The sequence below is a fragment of the Galeopterus variegatus genome, unplaced genomic scaffold (assembly GCF_000696425.1).
Source record: "Galeopterus variegatus unplaced genomic scaffold, G_variegatus-3.0.2 Scaffold4793, whole genome shotgun sequence".
Classification (NCBI taxonomy): domain Eukaryota; kingdom Metazoa; phylum Chordata; class Mammalia; order Dermoptera; family Cynocephalidae; genus Galeopterus; species Galeopterus variegatus.
The window spans coordinates 16,915-26,600 of NW_007730904.1; the positions used below are offsets into that span (position 1 = coordinate 16,915).

Genomic DNA, 9,686 nt, shown 5'->3' on the forward strand with positions numbered 1-9,686 from the left:
TGAATAACTCATCAATTTAGAATTGCAACATTTTCCAGCAAAGTTTTCCTTTGAAGTATGGCAACTGTTTTATTTAGTAAAAATAATAAGGCTGTTCTTTAAAAAAATACTTTAAAAGTTTATCAGAAATATTTTCTGTAGTTTATTTTTATTAAATCAGTATTTTGGAAGTGTGGTTGAGATATTAACAAGGCTTTATGTAGAAAATCTTAATAAAAATCAAAAAAGCCCTAATCCATATATAGTAGCTATCCACAGCCTATACCACAAAGTAGACAGAAAAATAAATAATAAAAGTAGCAGTCTGTTTTTCTTGTTTATACAGTTAAATATTTAACATTAGAGGAGAAAAATACCTTTAGGTAATAAAAACATCTGTTATACTTATGAGACTGATTCCAATGCAAAAGTTAAGTCCTCCAAGTATTCTAGAAAAGTCGTATTAGTATTTGAGAATTTTTCTGTATATTTAAGTATCCATTATCAAGATCTGTTTGAAAAAAATTCCTTTTATAAATTACTCTATTTTAACTTACAATGCAGTTTTACTCCTCAAAGAAAGCAGGACAGAATAGAAAATGAATTATAGTAATTTGGCCTCTTCTCCCTCAATTTCTGTTCTGAGTTTACCCTACACAGCAGACTATAATTATAGAGAAAATTACTTTCTCAATTAAATTGCAGAGTTGAAAATGAATTATAGTAATTTGGCTTCTTCTCCCTCAATTTCTGTTCTAAGTTTACCCTACACAGCAGACTATAATTATAGAGAAAATTACTTTCTCAATTAAATTGCAGATATTAATGAGACCTGATTTCACATATCTAGTTAATTTTGGATTTTCAAGAAAAAAAGAAAAAAAAAATAATTCTGCAAGAAAAATTTCTTGACTAAAATGTAGTGTTCACAGGTTAAAAATTTTTCTCACTCTTTTCATTACTTTATTCCCAGCACATAGCACAGGACCTAGAACATGGTAGTTATTCGATAACTATTTGTTGAATGAATGAACGAGATCAATATCTTCTTCAGGTTGGTAAAATGCATAGCATCAACCTATAAATGTCTGTTTTCTATTATTTTTTCCCCAGATAATAGAATTGTGGATCAATAACTACTGGGAGTCACTAGTTCAGGTTGTCATGCACTTGTTTTAGAGAGAATACGATGCCACATTTGATTTGAATAGATAGGTTGAATGCTTGAACAGCTTTTCATCTCATTTTACCAGGTTAGCTGCTACCTTAATTCTGTAGACTAAGGTAGAGTTTTGGTCTAGGATTTACCTGCCAGGATAAAGGCATAGCAGGGAAATCTATTTTGGATGGAAGTGCATTGGCCTACTTGAGTTGAACAAAGTTTCTGTAATAAACCAGTTATGGGCTAATCTAGAGGGAAGAAGTTCCATCTGTTGGCATGATAAGGTATTAATGAGGTCAGCATTCTTCCAAATGGGCTTTTAGAAAAATTTACACCATAATCATTTGGGTACTTGAATGATGAGCTTTTAATTATTTGCTACATCTTTCGGTTCTGTGATATCGGGGAACTATTTCTGCAGTGCAGTGCATTTAGGTGTTCTGTACCTGAGCTCACTGATGGAATCTGGGAAGTATCTGTAATAGGACAAACACATATCATGGCAGGTTACATTACAAGGAACAGATTACAATTATGAGGAGGCTGTATATTTCTAAGAAAAGATCATCCTTGTTCTTAGGCACACAGTGGTACTCTATTAGCTTTCTATTGGAGCCACGTTTTAATAATGATCTTATAAGGTGAATCTTATCTAGATACTTATGTGTATACTCAATTCAGGAGGAAGTTCCTCTTAATGTGAATCAATTTTTGAGAATTATCTCATTTCAACTAAGAACACAACTTGTTGGCTTTCGTTTTATGGAAATTTTCTCTCTCTCTTCCTTCCAATATAAAACCTTACTTTTAAACAGTAATGTTAACACTTCTATTTAAACACTACCACATTTTCTTTGATTATACTACTTCAGTTATATTAATAACATTTTAGTAACCACTTCACATAACACCGTATTCAAAGATTTAAAAACAAATTTTTAGCCATTTGTAGAAATATATTTTATGTGAATTTGCTGATGCTATTCTAACTTAAACTTTTCATTATTATGTTTTTATAGTTTCTCCATAATCAAGAGTTTCCTTGGGGGCATTATTTTATTGTTTTCACATTCCTTCCTGCTGCGTTAAGTTTAATGAGGTTTATCTGTCCTTTAGGTGACCTACAAACGAGATCTGTATGCGGCTGAATCGATTATTAAGGGTATGTTTGGCCTTGTGGCTGTCAGTTCTTGTGTTTCAAAAATGTAAACCAGTTCAGAATTTCTCATGACAGTTTAAATCCCAGCAATCTCAGCAGTATAAATGCCTGTAGGCCACTGAGGTCTCTGATTTATTTTTTGAAAATAATTACATTTTATTTTGTTTCCTGCTTGAAATATCACTTATGTTATATTGGTTTTAATTTTTATAAACAAAATACTTTATTACTTTGAGGAAAGTAGGAGACATTGATACTATTAGAAGGAAAGCAATAAAACTGATATTTTTAATAAATTTATAAAGGTATTATTTCATTTTTACTATTAAGAGGACTGTCCCCTCCCCTTAAGACTGTCATATCAATATATGAGATAGCATTTTCCATATGAGAAACATTGTTTTCCCAAATTAGAGAAATTGGACTAGATAATTCCTTTTTGATTATGGCAATGATGGTAATTTTGTTTTCTAGATATCACATGCACGATAACTCCTTTCTTGTTCTTTTGCATCTATATGACTCTAAGATCCCAGCTATACAGAGGTAGTTTATTTAACAACCAAGTATTTATTATTGTGCTTAACATTGTGCTAGAAATGTAATCATGATACACAGGGGATACTCATTCTGTATTTTCGTAATCTCTATCGTTTAAATCCGGTTTTTTAACCAAGGCACTATCTTGGCATTTTAGGCCATATAATTCTTTGCTGTGAGGACTGTTTTATACATTGCAGGTTATTTAGCAGCGTGCCTGGCCTCTACTCACTAGGTGCCAGAAGCACCCTTCCCTCCCTCTCCTCCTCCTGGATGTGACAATCAAAGACATCACCTGACATTGCCAAAAGTCCCCTAAGGGACAAAATTGTCCCTATTGGGTAACCACCATTTTAAATATGTAGTCTTTGCAAGGTTAAACATGTCCACACCAATTCTGAAAAGAATGTAGTGCTTTCTAGTATGTTAGTAACTGACTTCTTCGAAAATAGATTATTGGTAGAACTGTGTGCTCAGGTTTTGATAAGTGAACTTGTAAACATAAATTTTTATTGAAGTAAAGAGAAAGTACTGAATCTGAATTCTGAATGCATCTGTTTATTTAAAAAATTTGGGAAAACCTATTTAACAATCAATTGTCTTCACATTCAGAAAACTGAAATCTTTTCTCTGATCATGACACTGTATTTGCAGTTTAACCTCAAGTTCTTTATCCTTCAAGCATATTTTGTTTCAAGCCATTAATGTGCTGTAATTTGTGTATCTGTGTATGTAAACAGATCATCTATAGCTATAAATCAAAATGTTGACATATTTACATATGAACCAGGCAATATGTAAACATTACTCTGGAGAAGTTGGCTTAACCGGAATGTGGTTGGTTACATTCTCAGCACAAGGAAATATAAAAATCAGTTTGTTTTCTTTACAAAGTCATATCTGTATTACTTAGGTAAAGTGGAAATCATTTCTTTTGTGAACAATAAGTAGTTCAATGAAGGATTCTACAAATTGCAATACTTTGCCTACATATTATCAGAGAAGGCTTCTTGTAATGTTGCTGCATTTTAAGTGTGATTGCAAAGACTGTAACTTTGGAATTCGTTTGCAGAGAGAAATTGTTTTTCTTGTTTAGGTAACAGGTTCTAGCATGCTACTTTTATTTAAAAAATATTTTTTAAAGTGTTCTTTTATTCTCAAGGGAAATAATCTAACAGGCTGGATGTAAATAGCAGATATAGGTGAATGAACTCCAAGAGTTTTCTTATCTTGTAGAATTCATATTTCTGATAACTTCCCACGAGATTCCGATGCTGCTGGTACACTTAGTGGACCTCTGCTGTCAGGCCCTTCTCTTCTCTGTGTTTATCCTTAGATCTGCAGCATAGTGATCACCTGAGAACTTGAAAGTAGGATCTCTGGCTCCACCCCATTCAATCAGAATCTGCATTTTAAACAAAAACTTTGACTAGTGTGTGTGTGCATTAAATTCCAGAAGCATTCCTTTAGGTTGCCTTTCACAGGCTCACACAGGTCATTTCTCTCTAAATAATATCGTTATTGAATTAAGAACTTGAAGTCTTACTGTGCTCTACCAGCCCCAAATGTTTGCTCACCTGAGATTACCCGTTGGCTTCATGAATTCTTCTAATACTGTCTCTGATAGTAGAAATACCTCTCTGGGCATGGGAAAAATAAAATTCTTGGATTTTTTAAAAAACTAAATTTTAAAATGTAGTATATAGCATACTATCCTATGTGTTAGGGTTATCCAGAGAAACAGAACCAGTAGGATATACATAGATACAGATACATAAAAAGAGATTTATTATGAAGGATTGGCTCATATAATTATAGCAGCTAAGTCCCATGATCTTCCATCTGCAAGCTGGAGGCCCAGGGAAGCTGGTGATATGGTTCCACCCAAACCCAAAGGCCTGAGAACCAGTGGAACAAATGGTATAAGTTCCAGTCTGAGTCCAAAGACCTGAGAACCAACAGTGCCAATCTTCAAGGGCAGGAGAAGATGAATGTCCCAGCTCCAGAAAAGAACTTGCCCTTCCTCTGCCTATTTGTTCTATTCAGGGCTTCAATGGATTAGATGATGCCCAGCCACATTGGTGAGGGCAATCTTTACTCCGTCTACACATTCAAATGTTGGTTTCTTATGGAAACACCCTCACAGACACACCTAGAAATAATGTTTACCAGCTATTGGGGCATCCCTTAGACCAGCCACATTGACACATAGTTAGGTTTACACATTCAAATGTTGGTTTCTTATGGAAACACCCTCACAGACACACGTAGAAATAATGTTTACCAGCTATTGGGGCATCCCTTAGACCAGCCACATTGACACATAGTTATCCTTTATAACTAGTAAATGTTCAAAGTATTTTTCTAGGCACTTCTACTACTATTACCCAGCATTTATTGGGCACTTACTTTGTGCTGGGTATTGTTTGAAGCATTTTATGTATATTTCTTTATCTCTTCTCCAAGAACTTAGTAATGTACAATGTGTTACTGTTTTCATATTATAGGATATTCAAGGTTTCTAAAGCAAATACTGACTTGAGAAGGGTAGAAAATAAATTCTTAACTACAAGTCTCTACCTTAGGCAGTTTACCTTTCATTGTATATATCTATTCTCTGTTGTTTTTCCCTTAAGTAGAGATTGTTCAGATCCCCTTGCCTAAAACCTTCGGGCTACATGTGTTTCAGAATTTGGAATACTTTGTACTTTCAGAAGCTACTGCAATACATCATATAATACATCACATCCCGAGTGAGATTTGGCACCTCACTACAAAATGAAACTTATGGTGCATAAATGTTTATGCTGAATGTGATAATAAAGACTATAGAGCTTCTCGCCAGTGCAAGTTCAGGAGTGATTTTGCCACCAAAATCATATATGAAAGCATTTATTTATTTATATTTATTTAGGTTTTAAAGAACTTTTTGGATTTCAGCATTGCCCATAATGTGGTGTGAACCTGTTTTAGATTGCGATTCAATGAAGATGGGAAGAATGCCTATTTATTTTTGTATCCTCTAACATTGAGTTGAGCTGAATTGTGTGATATGTTAATGGGTACAGCTACATTTTATTTTCCTTAGAGTCTAAGTGCTTTAAGTTATTGGAATATATGGCCCTTTTCTCCCACATTTCCACTCTACCTGATTCCAACAGATGCATGTTGGGATCCAATATATCATACATCTTTTTTCTTTTAAACATAGAAATTGTATAATAATTCAGAGTTCTTTTGTCAAGATTTAAAACAATGGCTTGGATACTGAACAGTCATGCTAGGTGCCTTATATATGTTATCTCATTTATTCTTTGAAATAATGTTGTAAAACAGATACTATTGCTCCCATTTTGCTGGTGGGAAAACTGAGACACTTAGCTTAGATACTTTACTCTGGGTCACGGTTAGTCAGAGCAAGATCCACAATTTAAACTCAGGGATATGGCCATTTTGTACCTCTGAATCATGCAGTTCCTTGTGCTGGCTACTAAAGTGGATACTAGATTGAATCTCTCTCTCTTGGTGGGAACACCAGTGATTCTAAAATTCAACCTGCCTAGCTGTAATTCCTTTGGGTGCAAAACTGGGCCATCAGCTGGCCTGATTTAAAAAATAAAACAAAACAAAACAAACAAAAAAACTCCTTCAGTCTCAATTTTATGATCATTTTCTATCTCCCAGTGTTTTCCTAAGCATATATAGTCTTCTAGAGAGCATTTGCTGGCAACACAGGTGTGTGAAAATATATAATATTGAAATAACAGGTTTCTAGAAATGCCCAGGAAAAGAATAAAAATTCAAAATCAGAATAATAGTTTTAAATGATTGGTTTGGTACTATTTAATTTTTTTTTCTTTTTTTTTATCATTCTGGTAGTTTAATGTTTGTTATTTAGACATAACAGTTTTCTCTCTTCTAGAATGGAATTTTCTTTCATACTGTGATGGGAGTGCTTTGTATTCTGTAGTTTATCCTTCCTGAGCTTCGTTTTTCCTTGAATACCAATTATTGCTGGTTAACAAATTACATTCTGATGTTACTATCTTCTTGTGTATTTAGTTTTTTTCAGAGTCTATAAAACATTTTTTGGATAGATATCATGTCTCATGTCTTGCAAGAACATTTTGTACTCTCAAATTTACTTGTCACCTGAATACCATGTGTGTTTTGGTCCATCTTAATTTATGTTGAAGTCAACATCTTTGGTTTAGTTTGGGAATTTTCTTGTTAGGAGAAACAAATGATCTTATTTCATGAGTACTTGACTTGTTTGCTAACTTCACGTAAGCTTTTACTAGAATCCCCAAATTGTGTTACAAGTGTACTTCAAAATGTTCATGGAAAGATTTGTATTATCTTTTAATACTATTTTTTCACAAACTTTTTGAATTACCCTTGTATATAGCAAGTCTCCAAATCTGGTTTTTATCTTATTTTGTTGGATAATTCTCATTTTTTATGTGGACTTCCATTATGATGATCTATTTGGTAATAGCAAACACATCTGGAACACAGTCTTAAAATATGTAGTCAATTGCAAATGTACTGTTGTAACTATACAAAACAACAAATTCTTAATATTCCTTCTTATAAGGTAGAGAGTTGAATTTGGTCATTGTTCTTTATTTTTTATTTTTTTAATTTATTTTTACATTTATCAGTATACAGTGTAGTTGATTTTCATGTCCCTTTACTGATTCCTCCTTCCCCCTCCCTGCCCCCTTCATTGTTCTTTACTGTTTAACTCTTTCAGGCTTCTACTGTGAGTGAAATTTAAAACAGAAACTTTTGTAGGGAATAGTGTGATTAATTGGTGCAACAAGACATTGGGCTGATGGATAAGTTTGTAAACATCCACTTAACAAAGAAGTATTGTACTTTTGTCACACAAGCTGGTTGAGCCCACCCAAGCCTGCTCTGCATGCTGAGACGAACTCAAACTATTTAAGTGGTAACAGATGCCTGTGGTAACATGCTTTATGTAGATTTACATAAGCCCTACAAACAGTCCCAACCCACACTTGATTTAATATGCTGCTAACCATATCCTGGCAAGAGGGTCAATATTCTAAAATTTTCTAAGAAAAGCCCAAAGAAATTTCTAAATAAATGATTGCATTTATTTTCTACCACCATCCTTCATCAGCCTTTTAATGTATTTAATTTTGTGGCTAAAGTGTATTTTAAAAATAATTTTATCTTATTCTTTCCTGGTTATATTTGCACAAACTCCAGTAAGCTCGTGCTATAAAACTGCCCCATGGTGACGCTTTTCATATGGTGGCTTACATAAAAATAGAAAAATAAAATAGTTAAAATTGAAAATCATCTCAGTTTTTAACTGGCTTTAATTAATATTAGTTAAAATTAATGTTGATGTTCATATAAGATTTCATGTCTTTTCCCCAGTCATTGTGTATTGTTAATTTTTTAAGCATTTATGATCGCTTTATTTCAAAGGAAATTAAATGACTTAGAGAAATTTATTGGTTCAGACATTTACATTTTATTCAGAAAAATATTTTGAATATCAGTGATACAGTTAGATTTCTTTCAACAGTAAGTACTGTATTTAGGAACACTCAAGCTATAAGTCCTCTTATGCCTGCTTTTTTTGTTTCATATTATTTTTAAAAATTATACTGGTAAGAAAGCACTAGGATCCTTATACGTTGCTTATTCATTGAAAGTAGCTAAATATGCTTTGAAGTTGGCTCTGACTGAAAGGAATAAAATAAAATAACGTGAATATATTTGATTTGATATCACGGAGAATTAGGAAGACTCACTGTGTTGGAGTTTGTGTTTTATGCATATGAAGAAACTTAGTGCCTAAATTTCTCAGTGATCCTTTAACATTTTGCTTAAAATCATGGTGTTTTAGGTGCAAAATAGTTTTGGCTCTTTTGAAGCAAGTCAAAAAGATGAGGAGCTTTAAGTTTATGTTATTAAACATGTTTTTTTTTGGATGATGCAAAGTGACAGCTAAGATTTGTGTAAAAACCCTAATATTTTGTGCTTCTGGCTTTTGACTATAATACTTAATTTTTCCAGATTTTCACATTAATACCACAACTTCTTTGTACATAAGTTTTTGTTCCTCACTCTTTTGAAAATAGAATCTTACAGACTGAGAATCTGTAAGAACATTTGCGTCAAGCTTTGATTAGTAAGAACAGGCTGCAATATGATTTAAGAGCAGTTGGGTTTTCTTGAAATCTTATTGTAAAAAAATGATGTAAATTGGGAAGTTCAATATTTGGGTCAAGATTAGAGAAAGTAGAGTTCACTTGTTTGTTTAGTTTTATAATTTTCTTAATTTGTCATCAGTGAAATAGTAATTCAAGCATAAGCAAGTAAATCTGTCATTTTCAAAAACTTTGAAGGCCACAGTGAGGCATTAAGTAACCAACTAAAAACGACTTTATAACAGACAAAAGCCCAGCCACTTACAGTTTACTCTGATGTAGGTAATAAAAAAATCCAAAAAAAAACAGTAAGAAACCCAAACATAACGTTTATGCTCAAAGCGATAATACAGTACATTTTGTAAATTTCCTTGTGGGACACTAACTTTAGTAAATTGAATTTCCTTCAAATTTATTTCTCTCAACTGAGAAATATATATTTTGAAAAGTAAAATAAAATAGTACCATTTACTTTAAAACAGTAACATGCTTATATTTACATGTAAAAACGTGCAGGAAACAAGATGTCACACACCTGCTTTTAGTTCTAAGGTAGGATACTTCATTCTGTATTCAGTGACTCATTTAAAAATATGGTTAAGATCCAATAATTTTAAACACCTTTTTAATAAAATCTGCCTGCAAATAATTTCCC

The 9,686-nt window shown here is 32.8% G+C and overlaps 1 protein-coding gene across 1 annotated transcript in view; it reads left to right on the forward strand.

Annotated features, from left to right (window-relative positions):
• LOC103603793 (isoprenoid synthase domain-containing protein-like) overlaps positions 1–9,686 on the forward strand; it is a gene marked incomplete at its 3' end in the record, with an annotated part of 87,411 nt that overhangs the window by 7,304 nt on the left and 70,421 nt on the right. Inside the window, exon 2 of the mRNA XM_008588371.1 lies at positions 2,258–2,303. The remainder of the gene's footprint in view (positions 1–2,257; positions 2,304–9,686) is intronic.